The sequence below is a fragment of the Ranitomeya variabilis genome, chromosome 1 (assembly GCF_051348905.1).
Source record: "Ranitomeya variabilis isolate aRanVar5 chromosome 1, aRanVar5.hap1, whole genome shotgun sequence".
Lineage (NCBI taxonomy): Eukaryota > Metazoa > Chordata > Amphibia > Anura > Dendrobatidae > Ranitomeya > Ranitomeya variabilis.
The window spans coordinates 675,186,426-675,208,553 of NC_135232.1; the positions used below are offsets into that span (position 1 = coordinate 675,186,426).

The following is a 22,128-nucleotide window of genomic DNA, read 5'->3' on the forward strand; positions in this document are numbered from 1 at the left end:
TCATCAGCTATTGACACGGTTGCCCCTCTCGTCCATGGCAGAGTGCGACGTATCAATAGACAACCTTGGCAAAATAACACCACTAAAAAGCTCCGGCAAGTGTCCAGGGTTGCAGAGCGGCGTTGGAAGAAAACACACTCGCAAGATGACTTCACTGTATTCAAACAAGCAACACTCGCTTTTAAACCTGCTCTCACCTCTGCTAAACAGGCCTATTTCACAACCCTATCTTCCCTATCCTTCAACCCCAAACAGTTATTCAAAACCTTTAACTCCTTCCTCCGCCCCCCACTGCCCCCTCCAACCACCCTCATCTCTGCTGATGACTTTGCCACACACTTTAAAAATAAGATCGACCAGACAAGGCAAGTCTTCATTGTTTAACCACCACAACCCCTTTGTATACCAGACCAATGCCCAAACCCCATAACGTCCCTATCCAACATCACTGAAGGGGGGCTTAATTGTCTCCTCTCCAAATCGCACCTCACCACCTGTGCGCTCGACCCCATCCCATCCCACCTCCTCCCCAACCTCACCACCACACCTATCCCATCCCTAACCCACCTCTTCAACCTATCACTAACTTCTGGCACCTTCCCTTCTGCTTTCAAACATGCCACAATCACGCCTATCCTTAAAAAGCCAACCCTCGATCCAACTGCTATGTCCAGCTATCGCCCAATATCGCTGCTCCCTTTCGCTTCCAAACTCCTGGAGCAGCACGTCCACTCTGAACTTTCCCCCGACCTCTCATCTAACTTGCTTTTTGACAATCTACAATCTGGTTTCCACCCCCATCACTCAACTGAGACAGCCCTGACCAAAATCACTAATGACCTACTTACTGCCAAAGCTAACGGACAATACTCTGTACTCCTCCTTCTAGACTTGTCCTCTGCTTTCGACACAGTTGACCACTGCCTCCTACTACAGATCCTCTCCTCCTTTGGAATCAAAGACCTCGCCCTATCCTGGATCTCCTCGTACCTTTCCAACCGCACATTCAGAATCTCCCACTCCCACACTACCTCCTCATCCCACCCTCTCTCTGTTAGAGTCCCCCAAGGCTCTGTTCTAGGACCCCTACTCTTCTCAATCTATACACTTGGCACAACTCATAAAGTCCCATGGATTCCAGTACCACCTCTATGCTGATGACACTCAGGTCTACCTCTCTGGCCCAGACGTCACCGCTCTGCTGTCCAGAATCCCAGAGTGTCTATCAGCCATATCCTCCTTCTTCTCCTCTCACTTCTTCAAACTCAATGTGGACAAATCTGAACTCATCATCTTTCCTATATCCCATAGATCTTCCTCATCTGACCTATCTATCGCAATCAAAGACATCATGCTTTCCCCCGTACCAGAAGTCCGCTGCCTCGGAGTAACCTTTGACTCTGTCCTGTCCTTCAAACCGCACATCCAAGCTCTGTCCAACTCCTGTCGCCTCCAGCTCAAAAATATCTCCAGAATCCGTCCTTTCCTCAACCGTCAATCTACTAAAATGCTTGTGCATGTGTTGTGATTTTGCTTTTTGCTCCCTCTAGTGGTCATTAGTGATTTGACTCTGGAGCGTCTGTCTTTTTCTATATCCTCACCTGGGCCGTTAGTTCAGGGGCGTTGCTATATAAGCTCCCTGGACCTTCAGTTCGATGCCTTTTGGGCTCTCTAATGCCCCTTCAGTTTTTCAGTCCTTTATGCATGACATTTTCCGGAACTATCTGGATAAATTTCTGATCGTTTATCTGGATGATATTCTGGTTTTTTCTGATAATTGGGACTCGCATGTGGAGCAGGTCAGGATGGTCTTTAAGATTTTGCGTGAAAATTCTTTGTTTGTCAAGGGCTCAAAGTGTCTTTTTGGTGTACAGAAGATTCCCTTTTTGGGGTTCATTTTTTCCCCTTCTGCTGTGGAGATGGACCCAGTCAAGGTCCGAGCTATTCTTGATTGGACTCAGCCCTCGTCAGTTAAGAGTCTTCAGAAGTTCTTGGGTTTCGCTAACTTCTACCGTCGTTTTATCGCTAACTTTTCTAGCATTGTGAAACCTTTGACGGATATGACCAAGAAGGGCTCCGATGTGGTTAATTGGGCTCCTGCTGCCGTGGAGGCTTTCCAGGAGTTGAAACGTCGGTTTACTTCGGCGCCTGTTTTGTGCCAGCCTGATGTCTCGCTTCCCTTTCAAGTTGAGGTGGATGCTTCAGAGATTGGAGCAGGGGCCGTTTTGTCGCAGAGAGGCCCTGGTTGCTCTGTTATGAGACCTTGCGCCTTTTTCTCTAGGAAGTTTTCGCCTGCGGAGCGAAATTATGATGTGGGCAATCGGGAGTTGTTGGCCATGAAATGGGCATTTGAGGAGTGGCGTCATTGGCTCGAGGGTGCTAAGCATCGTGTGGTGGTCTTGACTGATCACAAAAATCTGATGTATCTCGAGTCTGCTAAACGCCTGAATCCTAGACAGGCCCGCTGGTCATTGTTTTTCTCCCGTTTTGACTTTGTTGTCTCGTATTTACCAGGTTCTAAGAATGTGAAGGCCGATGCTCTTTCCAGGAGCTTTGTGCCTGATGCTCCTGGAGTCGCTGAACCTGTTGGTATTCTTAAGGATGGTATTATCTTGTCAGCTATTTCTCCAGATCTGCGACGTGTGTTGCAGAGATTTCAGGCTGATAGGCCTGATTCTTGTCCACCTGACAGACTGTTTGTGCCTGATAAGTGGACCAGCAGAGTCATTTCCGAGGTTCATTCCTCGGTGTTGGCAGGTCACCCAGGAATTTTTGGCACCAGAGATCTGGTGGCCAGATCCTTTTGGTGGCCTTCCTTGTCTAGGGATGTGCGGTCATTTGTACAGTCCTGTGGGACTTGTGCTCGAGCTAAGCCTTGCTGTTCTCATGCCAGCGGGTTGCTCTTGCCCTTGCCTGTCCCTAAGAGACCTTGGACACATATCTCCATGGATTTCATTTCTGATCTTCCGGTGTCTCAGGGCATGTCTGTTATCTGGGTGATATGTGATCGCTTCTCCAAGATGGTCCATTTGGTTCCTTTGCCTAAGCTGCCTTCCTCTTCCGATCTGGTTCCTGTGTTTTTCCAGAACGTGGTTCGTTTGCACGGCATCCCTGAGAATATTGTGTCAGACAGAGGATCCCAGTTCGTTTCCAGATTCTGGCGATCCTTTTGTAGTAGGATGGGCATTGACTTGTCGTTTTCGTCTGCTTTCCATCCTCAGACTAATGGACAGACGGAGCGAACTAATCAGACTTTGGAGGCTTATTTGAGGTGTTTTGTCTCTGCTGATCAGGACAATTGGGTGACCTTCTTGCCGTTAGCTGAGTTTGCCCTTAATAATCGGGCTAGTTCCGCCACCTTGGTTTCGCCGTTTTTCTGCAACTCTGGTTTCCACCCTCGTTTTTCTTCGGGTCATGTGGAACCTTCTGACTGCCCTGGGGTGGATTCTGTGGTGGATAGGTTGCAGCGGATCTGGAATCTTGTGGTGGACAACTTGAAGTTGTCACAGGAGAGGGCTCAGCGCTTTGCCAACCGCCGCCGCGGTGTGGGTCCCCGACTACGTGTTGGGGATTTGGTGTGACTTTCTTCCCGCTTTGTTCCTATGAAGGTTTCCTCTCCCAAATTTAAACCTCGTTTTATTGGTCCTTACAAGATATTGGAAATTCTTAATCCTGTATCCTTTCGCCTGGATCTTCCTGTGTCGTTTGCTATCCACAACGTGTTTCATAGGTCCTTGTTGCGGCGGTATGTTGTGCCTGTGGTTCCTTCTGCTGAGCCTCCTGCTCCGGTGTTGGTTGAGGGTGAGTTCGAGTACGTGGTGGAGAAGATCTTGGATTCTCGTCTCTCCAGGCGGAGGCTTCAGTACCTGGTCAAGTGGAAGGGCTATGGTCAGGAAGATAATTCCTGGGTGGTCGCCTCTGATGTTCATGCGGCCGATTTAGTTCGTGCCTTTCACGCCGCTCATCCTGATCGCCCTGGTGGTCGTGGTGAGGGTTCGGTGACCCCTCACTAAGGGGGGGGGGTACTGTTGTGATTTTGCTTTTTGCTCCCTCTAGTGGTCATTAGTGATTTGACTCTGGAGCGTCTGTCTTTTTCTATATCCTCACCTGGGCCGTTAGTTCAGGGGCGTTGCTATATAAGCTCCCTGGACCTTCAGTTCAATGCCTGGCATCGTTGAAATCAGAGCTAATCTGTTGTGCTCTTGTCCTCTGATCCTGGTTCCTGTTTTTCAAGCTAAGTCTGCTTCTTTGCTTTTTGCTTTTGTTTTGTTTGGTATTTTTGTCCAGCTTGTTCCTATCTGTATCCTGACCTTTGCTGGAAGCTCTAGGGGGCTGGTGTTCTCCCCCCGGACCGTTAGACGGTTCGGGGGTTCTTGAATCTCCAGCGTGGATTTTTATAGGGTTTTTGTTGACCAGATAAGTTATCTTGCTATATTCTGCTATTAGTAAGCTGGCCTCTCTTTGCTGAACCTGGTTCATTTCTGTGTTTGTCATTTCCTCTTACCTCACCGTTATTATTTGTGGGGGGCTTGTATCTTGCTTTGGGGTCCCTTTCTCTGGAGGCAAGAGAGGTCTTTGTTTTCTTCTCCTAGGGGTAGTTAGATTCTCCGGCTGGCGCGAGTCATCTAGCGATCACCGTAGGCATGATCCCCGGCTACTTCTAGTGTTGGCGTTAGGAGTAGCTATTTGGTCAACCCAGTTACCACAGCCCTATGAGCTGGATTTTTGTATCTTGCAGACTTACACGTTCCTCTGAGACCCTGTCCACTGGGGTCATAACATGCATGCCCTCATCATCTCCCGCCTTGACTACTGCAACATCCTTTTCTGCGGCCTCCCTGCTAACACCCTTGCACCTCTCCAGTCCATCCTTAACTCTGCTGCTCGACTAATTCATCTCTCTCCTCGCTACTCCTCCGCTTCCCCTCTCTGCAAATCTCTTCACTGGCTCCCATTCCCTCAGCGTATCCAGTTCAAATTACTAATACTGACCTACAAAGCCATCCATAACCTGTCTCCTCCATATATCTCTGAACTAATCTCCCGATATCTTCCCTCATGTAATCTCCGGTCCTCCCAAGACCTCCTTCTCTCCTCCACACTTATTCGCTCCTCATCCAACCGCCTCCAAGACTTCTCCAGAATGTCCCCCATCCTCTGGAATTCTCAGCCCCAACACGTCCGACTATCAACCACATTCGGATCCTTCAGACGGAACCTGAAATCCCATCTCTTCAGGAAAGCCTACAGCCTGCCCTGACCCCGCTGCCTCCTCATCACTACCGGAGATACTGCCTCACCAACACCGGAGCTCCTGCAACTCTCAACCTATTGTCTCTTTCCCCATAATCCTGTAGAATGTAAGCCCGCAAGGGCAGGGTCCTCGCCCCTCTGTATCAGTCTGTCATTGTTAGTTTGTTTACTGTAAGTGATACCTGTAATTTGTATGTAACCCATTCTCATGTACAGCACCATGGAATCAATGGTGCTATATAAATAAATAATAATAATAATAATAATAATAATAATATTCATCTCGGCAGGCCAAACTCCAAAGAGGGATCCTCCTCGCTGCACTAACTTAGGACAGGCAAGCCTTAACCAGTTACCGGTACATAGCCCAATACACTGACTACCTCGTTACTGTTTCTTTGTGTCACAATTCTTTTCTGGATCTATCCTCATGGAAAAAGATAGAACCGGAGGATAGAAGCCGCGCAGACCACAATAAAGGTAACAGAGTTACCCACACACTCTGTTTATTAGCCTACGCGTTTCGTGGCAGACAGGCCACTTCATCAGGGCATCCTGGCAGATCTGGATCTATCCTGGCATGCCACACACCCTTCTGCCCAGCCATTACTTATCAAAGGTTCCCGTATATTGCTGCATCCAGTTTTGCTCACATACTGTAAGAGTCTTGACTCGGCTAGTTTCCAACAGTCTGATTTGGCGCTATAGACTTTTCTTTTTCTTTACAGATTCATGCTAGAGAGTATAGTCTGGACCCCAATAAGGAGGATGCATGATCCAAATGGGCACGTGGCCAAACTCTCCCTGGGACAAAATCTCAATATATATTTATTTCCAGACTGATCAAAAATGAAAGCCTTCTAGTGCCTCCAGCATCTGCGCATATTACCTCTGACTTCGCCAAGCTTCATGTTCTTTTCTATACCATCTTAAAGACCCAGTACATCTGTGAATATCAGTAAATAATATAAAAGTCTAAATTAAAACATAATATTGTAGGGGTTGCCCCTATCAGAAAATGTTGGTACCTGGATGAAGCTTGCTATAAAAAAACAAACAAAAACTACGCTTTGGTCACCGGCCCCAGGCCAAGAACTGAGTTTCTGACGCTGCTCATGGTGTCCAGTATTGGCTGCGGTGCTGACATCATGTCAGCCAATCAGTGAGTTGAGCCACTTCTGGACACATGAAGAAGTGGCAACCAACGCTCCGCACCCTTCAACCACTATGTTCTGAAAGGGGAAACCCCTTTAAATTAACAAAATAAAAATGGAGATGCATAATAAAATTAACACATCAGTAGCTATTTCCGATAAGGGCCGGCCACCTTACAATACATGTGCTTGCTGGTTGAGAAACAGTAGATACTGCTATTTTGGAATTCGGATGATCAAATATAATATCCTGATGTCCAGCGGCTTAATGAACTCATCCATCAATACATTGAATTCTCAGAAGAATATAGAAGAAATTCCACGAACCAGCGCTACCATGTGCTCATGAGCAGAATCATCATTATTTCATCCAAAAAGTTCAGACTTGGATAACGCATTTTGGGGATAAACCCCTTCTTGCAAGAACTGGGAGCTGTTGGGAATGGAGTAGATAGCCGATGAGTGATGCACCTTTAGGAACTAAAAGTAGATGCATATTTATGACTATTTACTTTTATTCTAGTTTCTTGATTCCAAGATGGGAAAAACCTATCCAGTTTCACTGGACAACTCCTTTAATGTTAGCCACATTGAAGTTTAACCCTCGAGGGTATTTGGAACCTGAGCTCCTATTCTCCCCCCCACTACTCCACATTAGCAAACATGGAAGTGGAGTGTTGCCCTAAGGGTTATGTTTCATTATGCAGGACTGGAACTTTGTATTTTAGAGAATCGGTTGGGAATATAGAGCTATAAGGATTTCTCATTTCCATTGGGGATCCAACAAGGAAGGCACTTATCACTTTTTCCATAAGGTCCCCTCTTGGATGGATGGGAAGGGTCCCTTCTCGTTCTTAGATAGGAATTAGAAGAGTGTCTTAATCGCTTAAATAATAAAACTTCAAATAATATGTCAAATTTATAACCTTGAAAAAAAATAACACCAAGACTTTTTTTTTAATTTGAGTTCTTTTGCAATGTCACCACATTGTCCCAGTAAATTAATCTGTCTCTACAAAATAAAGTTTGCGCTTATGCATGCTGGCATAGTGCATTTCATTACTGCTGATAGCTAAGTCATGCAAATGTCTGAACCTGCCCAAGCTTGTACGGTGATTGCACCCTTGCATAACACAGACATGTAAGCACCTAACTACTAAGCCGGCTTAGGACACAGAAAATATTTCCTTAGGTGTTGGATACAATATATTATTCTTACCCCCTTAATTAATACATTTTAGAAGAATACATGCGCACCCTTCCATAATAGCTCAACGCTCAATTCGGATTTGTAGTTTCATTGAAGTTTTAGTGGAATAAACATAAGGTACAATTACTATTTCACCAGGTGGAAGACGTGGGTCACCCTTGTGCAAAACTAAAGGGCTATCTAGCGCTGGCTATACTTATTAGATGGCTATCTCAGCCACTTTTCCCATACACAAGGGCACTCATTTGACTGATCGCTCCTGTGCTCTTTATGAGAAAGCCGCCAACTGACCCCTCGTACAGTGATCTCCAGGAAACGTTGAGATTGGCAGTCTGAAATTGGACATGCCCAAACGACATTTCCTCTGATGGTCAATCGGCAGGTGCCACCATACACATTAGGCTGTCAGTCGAACCTGTCGACATCGGTGAGCTCGGCACACAGAGTGGCAAAAAAAAGTATTTAGTCAGCCACCAATTGTGCAAGTTCTCCCACTTAAAAAGATGAGAGGCCTGTAATTGACATCATAAGTAGACCACAAATATGAGAGTCAAAATGAGAAAAGAAATCCAGAAAATCACCTTGTCTGATTTGGCAAGATTTTTTTTTTTTGCAAATTATGGTGGAAAATAAGTATTTGGTCAATAACAAAAGTTCATCTCAATATTTTGTTAGATATCCTTTGTTGGCAATGAAAGTGGTCAAACGTTTTCTGTAAGTCTTCACAAGTTTGGTACACACTGTTGGTGGTATGTTGGCCCATTCCGCCATGCAGATCTCCTCTAGAGCAGTGATGTTTTGGGCCTGTCACTGGGCAACACAGACTTTCAACTCCCTCCAATGGTTTTCTATGGGGTTGAGATCTGGAGACTGGCTAGGCCACTCCAGGACCTTCATATACTTCTTACGAAGCCACTCCTTTGCTGCCCTGGCAGTGTGCTTGGGATCATTATCATGTTGAAAGACCCATCCACGTTTCATCTTCAATGCAATTGCTGATGAAAGGAGATTTGCACTCAAAATCTCACGATACATGGCCTTATTCATTCTTTCATGTACACAGATCAGTTGTTCTGGTCCCTTTGCAGAGAAACAGCCCCAAAGCATGATGTTGCCACCCCCATGCTTCACAGTAGGTATGGTGTTCTTTGGATGCAAGTCAGTATTCTGTCTCCTCCAAACACGACGCGTTTTGTTTCCACCAAACAGTTCTACTTTGGCTTCATCAGACCACATGACATTCTCCCAATTTTTTTCTGGATAATCCAAATGCTCTCTAGCAAACTTCAGACGGGCCCAGACATATACTGGCTTAAGCAGGGGGACACGTCTGGCACTACAGGATCTGAGTCCCTGGCAGCGTAGTATGTTACTAGTGGTAGCCTTTGTTATGGTGGTCCCAGCTCTATGCAGGTCATTCACTAGGTCCCCCGTGTGGTTCTGGGATTTTTTTCTCACCGTTCTGGTGATCATTTTGACCTCACGGGGTGATATCTTGCAAGGAGTCCCAGATCGAGGGAGATTATCAGTGGTCTTGTATGTTTTTTATTTTCTTATTATTGCTCCCACAGTTGATGTCATCACATCAAGCTGCTTGCCTATTGCAGATTCAGTCTTCCCAGCCTGGTGCAGGGCAACAATTTTGTTTCTGGTGTCCTTCAACAGCTCTTCTTCACCATAGTGGAGTTTGGAGTGTGACTATTTGAGGTTGTGGACAGGTGTCTTTTATACTGATAACAAGTTCAAACAGGTGTCATTACTGCAGGTAATGAATAGAGGACAGAGGAGCCTCTTAAAGAAGAAGTTACAGGTCTGTGAGAGCCAGAAATCTTGTATGTTTTTAGGTGACCAAATATTTATTTTCCACCATAATTTTAAAAATAAATCTTGCCAAATTAGACAAGGGGATTTTCTGGATTTGTTTTCTCATTTTGACTCTCATAGTTGTGGTCTACCTATGATGTCAATTACAGGCCTCTCTCATCTTTTTAAGTGCGAGAACTTGCACAATTGGTGGCTGAATAAATACTTTTTTCCCCACTGTATTATCTTAAGGTGTATGGGGGCCTGAAGTCAGTTGGTTTATCTTTAGGATTTAGATAAAACATCTTTAAATGAGGGAAGAATTCCTGTTTTTCTCTTTCAGCCCTGATTATACTAATGAAATTGTGAGTAGGAAAGAATTCGGCACATCCATCCAACAATGAATAAACTATATCAAAACATTTCTTGGAGACTCTCTTTAAAAACATGGATTCCAAGGGTGTAAAAACTTGATGCGTTTCTGGCATCCAAGCACCCTTAGTCATAGGACATCCACGTTTTTAAAGATTCTCCAATAAATTTTTGATATATTTTATTCATTGTTGGATGTGCCAAATTCTTTTCTCCTCACAATTTCATTACTTGGCTGAACTTCACCAGCGGAACTGGCACCCTCCACTCCACCTCCAGCATTGGACTGATAGGCACGGTGAGCTCAATATCCCCCTCTCTGCCCTGATTTTGTTAATTTTACAAAATTTTTGTTTCTACTAAGAAGTTATTGCCTAGTGTTTCTATTGGCTCTTGGGTAATGAACCGGTTAATATTAATAACCCTATATGCATATGCAGCTGTTGAGTTCAGGTCAAGAGGCCAGTGATTGGTGCAGATATCGAGGTCCTTACTCTGACCTTCAATGTCAAATGGATGAAACCAGCTTAATAGTCCTGGTGGTCTAGGGTGATAGGGCTTAGCTGTTTATTACTCAATATCTTCTGAATGTCTTAGACGGGGGTTATCAGTTAATATGACCCCTTCCATGTTTGCCCTTATAATGCAACAATAAGATACTAGATGAATTATGTAAAACATATTCTTGTTAATATATAGATTATATCACTTTTTTAACCTATTTTGGGAATCATACTACGAAATGTTTCAACAAAGGTTTTACACAATTAGACAAAATTGGGGTTCATCAGTTTTCCTGTGCCCAAAAAAGTAGGGCTCACCACATCTTGGAGACGAGGGGTCTTAGTACAGACTTTTGGTCCCTTAAGCACCAATTTTTGAATTCTAAAATTGGTTATCTGCGGGACAAGTTTTTCTCCTCCACGTTTTCAGTCTTTATTGGGCCAATAGATGTGCAGTCCGGGCCTTCTGATTCCTGGAGGAGAAAGAAGAGGAGTTACAGTATGCTGCAATAATTGCTTTTTGCAGTTTGAAGTTTTCTCCGTCGGAGGAATCAAGCTGTATTTTGATCCGCTGCAGATTTCTTTTCTTGTTTTTTTTTTTAATTTGAGTTAATCTGTCACCAGGTTGTTGCTTCCCTATTGTACAGCAGCATAATGTAGAGACACATACCCTGATTCAAGCGATGTGTCACTTACTGGGCTGCTTGCTGCAGTTTTGATAAAATCCCTGTTTTTTTGGCTGCAGATCTAGCAGATCTTTGAATGCTGAGCTCTGTATAACCCCACCCACACCACTGATTGGCAGCTTTATGTGTACACTGTGCATAGGCAGAAAACTGCCAATCATTGATAGGGGTGGGATATGCAAATCTCATGACTACGGAGGACAAAATGGCGGCAGGTTTACTAGTCCTCTAGTGATAATCTCCTGCGGTTAAAACTTTTTGATCAAAGCTACAGAGAACAGCCCAGTAAGCGAGGGTCTCTTTCTTAATGTAGTAATTTTTAATAATACCACTTTCATGACAGCGAGCGATGAGCTTATATAGCCGTGTTCCTTCAAAACTGCCATGTTCATTAATTGATTGATTAATTTGGTGTCCTCTGACATTAATAGATTAAAAGTTTAATATACCTTTGCTATTTAACACATTTTAATTTGGGCTTTTTTTTAATGAAAATTCAATTTAGAAGCACATATTACTTATTTAGGAGATTGCAGTGAGAATTCGGGGTTGTAGTAGCACCCCGGCCTTGAGTCCAGATCCCTTTGGCCCATTTGACAAGACTACCATTGGGGGCCTTAGTGGAGATTTTGGTCTGTGACCCACAATCTTCAAGTCAGGACACTCGCTAGATGACAAATGCATGTCGATGAAGCTGGCCATTCACTATGGAATAATGCTAAGAACTTCAAGGAGAGAGGTAAAGTATCATGCAATAGCATGTTTTGATTGAAGGCAAATAATTTATGGAGCCATATTATGACTTTCGTGTCATATTATAACATGAAAGGAAAAAAGTTGGATTACTAATTTAATAATCTATCAATAAAGCACAAATTTGAATGTTTTTCTACATATTATTTTTCAATTAAAATTACTTTCCAAAATAAAATGTTTTACCCTTGAACACACTCAGCTCTTTTTTGGCTATTATTTCTCTGTAGAACATTTAATTTCTTACTTATATCCAGAAATGTCATTAATAAACAGGACTTTTGGCTTTAAACTACATTGTCCCTAGATTCAGAAGTTGCCCCCATTTCTGGAGCCATTTTGTTGTAGTCATCCGAAGCTATGTGTATTAGGTTTGAGCCATGGGAAAATGGCCATGGTTTACTTTTGTAAAGAATAGAAGTAATCTTTGCCTGTGGCAGAGGAGGAAGTGATGTACAACTTGGAAGAAGTACACACACATCTCGTGGCAGGAGGGGGCTCTTGTTACAGCCTGTGTGGCCTGAAGGCCCCGTCTCACATAGCGAGATCGCTAGCGAGATCGCTGCTGAGTCACAAGTTTTGTGACGCAACAGCGACCTCCATAGCGATCTCGCTATGTGTGACACGTAGCAGCGATCAGGCCCCTGCTGCGAGATCGCTGGTCGTGTCAGAATGGCCTGGACCTTTTTTTGGTCGTTGAGGCCCCGCTGACATCGCTGAATCGGTGTGTGTGACACCGATCCAGCGATGTCTTCACTGGTAACCAGGGTAAACATCGGGTTACTAAGCGCAGGGCCGCGCTTAGTAACCCGATGTTTACCCTGGTTACCAAAAAAAACAAACAGTACATACTCGCCTTCTGATGTCCGTCAGGTCCCTTGCCGTCTGCTTCCTGCTCTCACTGACTGCCGGCCGTACAGTGAGAAGTGAGAGCACAGCAGTGACGTCACCGCTGCGCTCTGCTCTCGCTGTACGGCGGCTCAGTCAGAGCAGGAAGCAGACGGCGAGGGACCTGGACACCGAAAGGCGAGTATGTAGTGTTTGTTTTTTTTGGTAACTAGGGTAAACATCGGGTTACTAAAGGTACCTTCACACGAAACGACATTATAACGATATCGCTAGCAATCCGTGACGTTGCAGCGTCCTCGCTAGCGATATCGTTTCGTTTGACACGCAGCAGCGATCAGGATCCTGCTGTGATGTCGCTGGTCGCTGAATAAAGTCCAGAACTTTATTTGGTCGTCCGATCGCTGTGTATCGTTGTGTTTGAAAGCAAAAGCAACGATACCAGCGATATTTTACACTGGTAACCAGGGTAAACATCGGGTTACTAAGCGCAGGGCCGCGCTTAGTTACCCGATGTTTACCCTGGTTACTAGCGTAAAATGTAAAAAAAACAAACAGCACATACTCACATTGCGTCCCCTGCAGTCTGCTTCCTCCTCTGACTCAGCGCCGCAAAGTGAAAGTGAAAGCAGCACAGCGGTGACGTCACCGCTCTGCTCTCACTGTACGGCGCTCAGTCAGTCAGGAAGTGGACGCCGGGGGACGTGAATGTAAGTATGTGCTGTTTGTTTTTTTTAGATTTTACGCTGGTAACCAGGGTAAACATCGGGTTACTAAGCGCGGCCCTGCGCTTAGTTACCCGATGTTTACCCTGGTTACCAGGGGACCTCGGCATAGTTGATCGCTGGAGAGCGGTCTGTGTGACAGCTCTCCAGCGACCAAACAGCGACGCTGCAGCGATCGACATCGTTGTCGCTATCGCTGCAGCGTCGCTTCGTGTGAAGGTACCTTAAGCGCAGCCCTGCGCTTAGTAACCCGATGTTTACCCTGGTTACCGGGTGCTGCAGGGGGACTTCGGCATCGTTGAAGACAGTTTCAACGATGCCGAAGTCGTTCCCCTGATCGTTGGTCGCTGGGGAGAGCTGTCTGTGTGACAGCTCCCCAGCGACCACACAGCGACTTACCAACGATCACGGCCAGGTCGTATCGCTGGTCGTGATCGTTGGTAAATCGCTTAGTGAGACGGGGCCTTTAGCAGACTAGAAGAATAGAAGAAGATCTACCACTGGGAGAGAAGCAGGAAGATACATGCTCTAGGAATCTAGAAATTATTATTATTTATTATTATAGCGCCATTTATTCCATGGCGCTTTACATGTGAGGAGGGGTATACATAATAAAAACAACTACAATAATCTGAAACAATACAAGTCACAGCTGGTACAGGAGGAGAGAGGACCCTGCCCGCGAGGGCTCACAATCTACAAGAGATGTGTGAGGATACAGTAGGTGAGGATAGAGCTGGTCATGCAGCGGTTTGGTTGATCGGTGGTTACTGCAAGTTGTAGGCTTGCCAGAAGAGGTGGGTCTTCAGGTTCTTTTTGAAGGTTTCCACGGTAGGCGAGAGTCTGATATGTTGTGGTAGAGAGTTCCAGAGTAGCGGTGATACGCGAGAGAAATCTTGTATGCGATTGTGGGAAGAGGAGATAAGAGGGGAGTAGAGAAGGAGATCTTGTGAGGATCGGAGGTTGCGTGCAGGAAAGTACCGGGAGACGAGGTCACAGATGTATGGAGGAGACAGGTTGTGGATGGCTTTGTATTTCATGGTTAGGCTTTTGTACTGGAGTTTCTGGGTAATGGGGAGCCAGTGAAGGGATTGACAGAGCGGAGAGGCAGGGGAATAGCGGGGGGACAGGTGGATTAGTCGGGCAGCGAAGTTTAGAATAGATTGGAAGGAGGAAATACAATTTATTTGCATGTTCCACAGATCTGGAAAGGTACTGGTTTTCATTGAGGAGATCCAATGGATTGGCAATGCTCTATGGGAAAACAGGTATGCAAATTGTCTCTCTTTAGAGCTCAGATATAACACCCTATGTTACATGAATTCTAGTAAAATATTTAGAATTGAGAGTCCTCAGTGGTTGATACCTTTTAATGGCTAACTGAAAAGATGGTAACAAATTGCAAGCTTTCGAGACTACTCAGGTCCCTTCATCAGGCATAGACTAATACAAATTCTGAAGAATCACATATTTATGCACAACACAGCACAGAGTAGTTCAGAAAGCTTACAATTTGTTACCATCTTTTCAGTTGGCCATTAAAAGGTATCAACCATTGAGGACTCCCAATTCTAAATATTTTTCAATCCACTGGCTAACACGGTTCCAAGATATATATCTTTCCTGTATGAATTCTAGTAGTAATTTAGGCAGTGTTGGGCTGGGGAGCCAAGGGCCCAACAATAACATGGACTCTTTGTCCTGATGAGGAAGTTTGAAACTTTGAAACATGTTGACTAATAATCCGCATACTTTGGATTCCTGTCTCCTTGTCATCCCTCTGATGGCAGCGCAGATTTAACCCATTTGTTTTCAGCTCTCCGTGCTTCCTTCTCCGTGGGTCTGCATCAGACAAAGTTCTTTCAGTGGTTGTGAGCATACAATCTGAGACGATGAGCATTCTTTCCTATCTTAAATCCAAATAAAACCCTATTGTGCTTTTTGTCCTTCCATTTTTTTAAACTTCATAGTAGTAATTCAGTCAGTGTCAGACTGGGGAGCCAAGGGCCCAACAATACTATGGACTCTTAGGCCAAATGTTCTTCTACAAGCAAATATTCCATTACCATTATTCACAAGTCGATCTATGGTCCTATAATAGACTGTGTACATTGTAAACTGAGTGATGCTGATGCTCTGTACATAGTAAATCAAAGGTATTGCACCAACTACTGCTGAAGTAGGCGGCACAGGGGTCCACCAGGAGATACTCCAGTTCTCCCATGGGCCAGTCCGAGCCTGAATGTAGGAACAATTAGGTAAAGACTTTCAGAATCTACTTGGATTAGTAAAGTAAAGTAAAAAAAATAATTAATGGGAACAGGCATCGAGGCTGACCCATATGAATATATAGTTCTATTTTTTTTTCTAAAGGAAATCTTTGAGAAAAGCTGGATTCTTCCCTTCTATTCCTATGAAGAACTAGTATTATCTCTACCTATAGAGAAAAAGATCTGTTGGTACATAGTGATAAATGCCTACTGCATTGCAGGCCAGCTGACTTCCCAAGTCGGGGGTCCATTAGCACAGACAAATGAAAACCTATAATCTTTATCCCTGAAGAAAATAATTTTTAAGTAGAGATTTTGGATGTATAATTGTGGAAACCCATGGAAATATAATTTCTCCAAATTCATGTCAAGAAATATATCGTGACCCAATGGGTGGTCGGTCAGTGGATGACGCAACACACACACAACGGGATGGAATTGGGGAGAGGAAGGCCCTACAGATAGGGAAATGGGGGAGGTCACCACCTGAGCTCAAATCTGAGCCTGTCCTTGCACTCCCCTAACGCCCTAAGCGGGTCCTTCCCCCCGCCGTCGTCACGAACCTAAGTCCCTTACTGTCACCTAATACTGCCCTGGCTAGTGCACTGGCCAGCAAGGAGTACTAGCCTCACCACTGCAGATAATACCACACAGGGGGCAGTGACAAACACCAAAGGGACAAGGTGAAAATACAGCACTTAGCTTCCAGACACCCCTGTTAAGCTCCACACCATAGATAGCACAGCAACAGGACTCCAAACACCAGAAGTGGCTGACACCAGCAAGCTACTCCTGCTAGGTTGGTCTCCAAAAATAAACTTTATCACCATCGTCAGCTGATGCATCAGTTGACCATTTAAAGGATGGTGGGAGTGGTCACCACCACAACAGCTGACCTAGCAACACTGCAGTTACACCAGATTGCCAGCGGGGGGTAAAAAACTGACATAAACCCCCAATGAGCTGAAAGGAAAAAAAGCTACATTTAAGCAAAGTTGAAACAGAGCTACCACAAATCCAAAAATGGATCGTGACAATTCACAGGCCAATTGCATCTTTTGTAAAAATGATACAAGTAAAACATATCCCAGAGTCAATTTTGCTGGCTTCAGTAGAAAATACTGGTCAACGTTTGATTCAATTGTCCTATCTGAATATTTTTCCTTTATTTATCTCCTTTGAGTTTCTACCCATTGGAGGGGGGTTGGTGTCACAAAAATACACTTTTCTTGCTTTTTTAATGTAAAGTTTTCCTTGCGTACAAGAGAAAGTGATGCGTATTGATGTCAAATTCTCTTTAAAGGAATCTGTCACCTGATTTTGCCACCTAATCTGAGACCATCATGATGTATGGATCAGAGACCCTGATTCTAGCGATGTGTCGCTTACTGGGCTGCTTGTTTTTAGTTTTGTAGAATCCCTGTTTTATCTGCTGCAGATATAACAGATCTCAGAATGTTGAGCTGTGTATAACCCCGTCCACATCACTGATTGGCAGCTTTCTGTGTACACTGTGCATAGGCAGAAAGCTGTCAATCAGTGGTGGGGTTGAGGTTATACAGAACTCATGAATATGGAGAACTACATAGTAACAGGTTTACTAGTCCTTTAGTGATAATCTCCTGATAAAACTTTGATTTTATTAAAACTACAACCAGCAGCCTAGTAAGTCACACATCACTGGAATAAGGATCCTGGCCTCTACATTTAGCTTTTCTCAAATTAGGTAGCAAAATCCTGGTGACAGATTGCCTTTTTAGGCTACTTGCCCATGATCAGGAATAGCAGCATATTGGACGCAGCACATTTGCGCTGGGTCCAAAATGCTACGCTGTATATTGCAAGCACATCGGAAGGCATTTAAAGAAATCTCATGCTCACTGTGCTTCTATTTAACGCTGCGTAAACTCACCCTTGGTGCGGGTTTATGAATGGCAGCATGTTAGTGTCGTCACTAGAGACGATGTGTAGATTCCCCCATAGTCATTAGATGCCGCAAATCTGCATAGTTCACCAAGAACATGTGGATTTAACTGTGAAAATATACTGCGTCCAAAAGGCTTCTATTCCTGATCATGGACACAAAGCCTAAAGGATTATTCTAAACCTGAAAGTTATCACTGCCACAAAATAGATGATAACTTTCTGATCTGTTGGATCCGACCATTGGTATGCTCACCGATTCCAAGAACAGTTGGGCTGCACATGGCTATCTCTAGCTGTCCCATAAAGAATGAATACAGTGGTGATGCCCCAGCTGAACATTTGGGATAAGTGGGAATATATCATTTTAATTACATATCAATACTTCAAATATTGATACTAAACATTTCCTTATGGGTTCTCTGCCCATTTTCCTGCTTCCGTCCTTGTGAAAATTTCACAATATATTGTAGGTATTTGCTGGATATTAGTGCCAGATTAAATTCTCCATATTTATGGAATATTACTATATTCAGATGTCTCTAAAAAGGACCTTCTTATAGTTTTATAGTCAATCCAGCAGCTGCCGTCGGTTCTCAAATAAGACCGTTAATATCCAAACCTCTACAAAAATTGGCCCGTCTCCCATCGTCTTTATTTAAGCAATAGCCCCTCTGTGATACTAGAGGATGGTACCAAAGCCGCGGGGAACCAGCGTTGAGCACCCAGCTGATAGATGTGAGCTCTGTAATTATTTCATTCTGTGCTTTATGTAAGAGTGGTAGAAGAAGAAGATGAAACAAGAGAATATTGCCATACAGTGGGTGGCTAATTATAGTTATTAATCCCGTAGTTCATATAGAAGACATAAAGACTCGCTCTGATAAAAGCGAATGGATTATGAATTTTACTTTGTAAATTAGGCCAGCTACGTCTACGAATAAAGATTATATACATACACATATATATATATATATTTACACCAGTAAATGTTAATTCTATTAAAACAATCAAGGGACTTTAAGAAATTAAGAAAGGACTGCATAAATGACATTACTAAACATTTGGTATGGTGATCATTCGGGATTGAAGATTGTTCCTATTTTTATTTATTCTGATACAGTTATCACAAGAAAATGCAAGGAGGTTTTTTTTTTACATCACGATCTGTATTAAAAATATCAATGGGAAGTCTTGTAATTTTTATACTAAGCCCTTGGGTATTCTAGATGCTAATTTAGTGTTGTTTCAGGAACTCCACATGCGTATGTACAATAGAGTGACTCGGACCTTAGCTTTTGCATTGAAGCATCCAATAAGCATGTGCAAATGTCATCGTGCAGGGAGGAGGAGCAAGGGGATCCGTTACATCACCTATTGTGATTGGTGGATCCTGTGTTTTCATCTGTGCATAGAGGTGCTACCTGTCATTGTAATCCTTCCTCTGATGATTAGGAAACTGCTATAAACTCTTCCTGAAAGGACAGAAAGTAGGAGTCAAGTGCAAGATTACTAATTTATTTAACTATTTTTGGACTTTAAATGTCTGGCGGTCCTCGCTTTCCTCTGCACTGACATTCTAAAATGTCAATGCAGAATAAGCAGCTTTTAGAAGATTGTGCAGCTGTAGATTGGGAAGCCAGCTGTCAGATGCAGACAGAATCCCCACAGAAAACGCAGAGAAAGTGTCAGGGGCGTTACCACAATGGAGTGGAGCTAGAAGACCGCAGAGTCTGGTTGCAGCTTCTCCGTTGCTGAGAAGAAGCACTTCTCTGGTATATTAAACGTGTTTATTTCTTCCATCAGAACAGGGGTTAATTGGTCATGTTGGAAATCCCTGTGTTCAGCTGTGCTCGGCTAGCCACTCCTTTTCCCTATAAAATCTGGGCTCTATTACCAAGTCCTTCTCAGAGTTAGCTCTTGCTGCATGACAAAAGGAGAGAGAGAAGTTGGTATGAGGAGTGCTGGAGGAGTTATAAGCAACTGTTGATTGGTTTGTACACTTGATAATCCCTTATCCTTCCTTGTTTTGCTTTCTACAACTTCCTGCACACCCTGGTGGATTCCTCTGTTATATGTGAGTGAATATTTTGTGTGTGGAGTTTTCAGTTTCCTCTTGTTTTTGTTGCCCTGTTTGTCGGGTTGTGTACTGCAGTGCACAGAAGTGCCTCCTCTTCCCTGGGTGGGGGAAGGGGACAGATGAAGGGATAACTTAGGAGATAGGGCAAGGGTGGGGGCCCCAGCATCTTCACCATCTGAAGTACTCTGGGAAACAGGGCGAGCTAGGGTGCCCCCGAGCACTAGGGCCAGGAAAGGAGCCCAATGTCCCAGGTCACTCGACAGCTGTGTCATGGCAGAAAGTTTATTACTCTTTTTGCCTTCACGATTGCTCTATACATAGCGATGAACAAGTACTTGTGTATACAGATTAGGAATCACTGTTGATGCTCCCTCCTCAGGAACCAGTGATTCATGTGACTGCTGGGTGCAGGAAGGAAGCAGGATCTGCTTTCATCCTACAAGGTTCAGTCAGCTCTGCAAAGCAGGTAGAAGCCTGGATTTCCACTGTAACTGGGGCTAATCAGCAATAAAAAGAATGCATTAAAGCGAACCTGTCACCAGGTTTGGCTGACACGAGTTACGGCCACCACCTTTCAGGGCTTATCTACAGCATTCGATAACAATGTAGATCAGCCCCCCATCTGACCTGCAAGAGAATAAAAATAAGTTTTATTGTACTCACCTGCAGGGCGGTCTGGTCCAATGGGTGTTGCAGGTCCAGCGTCTCCCATCTTCTTGTGATACCGCCCTCCTGTTGCTTCATGGCTCCCCAACATCGTGCTCCTGCGCAGGCGTAATTATCTGCCCCGTTGAGGGCAGAGCAAAGTACTGCAGTGTGCAGGCTCCAGGAAAGGTCAGAGAGGCCCAATGCACTTCAATGTTTCCCAAGAGATCTTCCATTTTTATAAGCCTCTTTTTAACAAATCTATAGCACTTTTTACATTACTACAAATGTGTAATTACCCTGTAATTTGTAAACATATGACCTGTTAAACTAGATCTTGTTTCTTACAGATACAGTTTTAAGAACCCCCGGATTCAGCACACCATCCCCATGTGCGGGTTGGCGCCACAATGTCAGTTGTAGATCAACTGCTCTTCTATGACTGTTTTCCAACTTTACTCTCTGAAAAAAGAAAAGAAAATTACATGTGTTTGACAACAGAGAAGTACAAAGAAATAATCGAGCAGGTGAAAATTGCCAAACTTGAGAAGATAAAGTCATCGCTTTCTTACCTTAAAGTGTCTTCAGAACGGTCATGTTGGTGATTTGGAGAAGCTCCATTATCTGATGCTACTGCTATCATTCAGTTTTACATAACCAGCGAGCATATGTACGACATTAGATGAGCAAAGGGGATGGCAAAATGCATAATGGAAAAACAGCACAAAAATGTTACTCAAAATGTCTATTGCTTGTAAACCAGTCAAGTTCTGGGTTGGATAGTCAGTGCCTGGTGGTATCGATTGACATAAAAGGCACTGGCTGATTGAACATGGCACAGTTTATCAAAGCTATGTCATTAAATTAATTGCATTTATGTCATTAATGTAAAAAAGCCAATGAGATGACCTTAAAGACTTTGTGGTCTAACATACAGGTGGTCCGTTGGGAGTCACCACTAGGCAAAAATACATCCAGTCTTGAAAAGGTCCATCAGGATATCCTGAACATGCTTATCATTTGGGTGGGTATGGAAACAAAAACTTCAATTTGGAAGGAAGAACTATGATTCGCCCGACTAACAAAGAATACAGATTACCTTGAAAGTATATACCATTCTCCATACCAAGCCATGTTAGGCCGGAGCCTCAAAATGGGACTGTCCACATTTTACTTAAGTAGATGAAACTGAAACAGTAGAACTATAGATATTGCTGCGCATCGTAAAGAGTATATGATTTGAAATTACAACTCCCCCTGCCTATATTTAAAATATTGAACTATAGTCACTTGTAATATTTCCACCAAAGAAAAGGGCTAGAAACTATCAGTGAAGACTTCTGAGTATAAAGAACAATGTAGCCCATAATGTCACAGAAATAAGATTGCTTCAATAAAGAATAGCTATAATGAAGACTGTAAAAATAGACGGTATATTAAAGTTTTAAACCCTGTTTTGGTGTGTGAATTAAATGCATATTTTTAGGTTTCCTCACAATTTGGAGGTCCAACAGCAGGGAACCCTGTGATCACCATCTCATTTGGGGATGTCCAAAGTGTACGACTGATCTTCTTTACTGTAGACTCTCACAGTTTTATCCATTGTTACAGTAAACTGTGCACTATGAAAAAAACAACTTTGTAATGGATTCCTAAGAGATGCCTATACAGATTAATAAAATATTCTAGTTGTGCTTATGATTTCGTATTTCTTCCTGTCTGAAATGTGTGAGTTTTCTTCAGAGTGTATAATGAAATGATTCTGCGGCAAGAGACAAACAAAAGGCTCTCTCCTTTGATGTATGGACTCCTAACTGTGTGCCAGATGAAATGGCTGCTAAATGTTGGCAGATGCAACAGGGACACGTTTATCGCTGAGACTGTTACATAACATAAGTGTCTCAC

The 22,128-nt window shown here is 43.8% G+C and overlaps 1 long non-coding RNA gene across 2 annotated transcripts in view; it reads left to right on the plus strand.

Moving 5' to 3' along the window:
- The window catches only part of LOC143816743 (uncharacterized), a 40,503-nt gene extending 18,586 nt beyond the window's left edge, over positions 1-21,917 (plus strand). For both annotated transcript variants that reach the window (XR_013223996.1, XR_013223995.1), the window contains exon 4: positions 20,574-21,917. This is a non-coding gene — a long non-coding RNA (uncharacterized LOC143816743). The remainder of the gene's footprint in view (positions 1-20,573) is intronic.
- Positions 21,918-22,128: the final 211 nt, after the last annotated feature.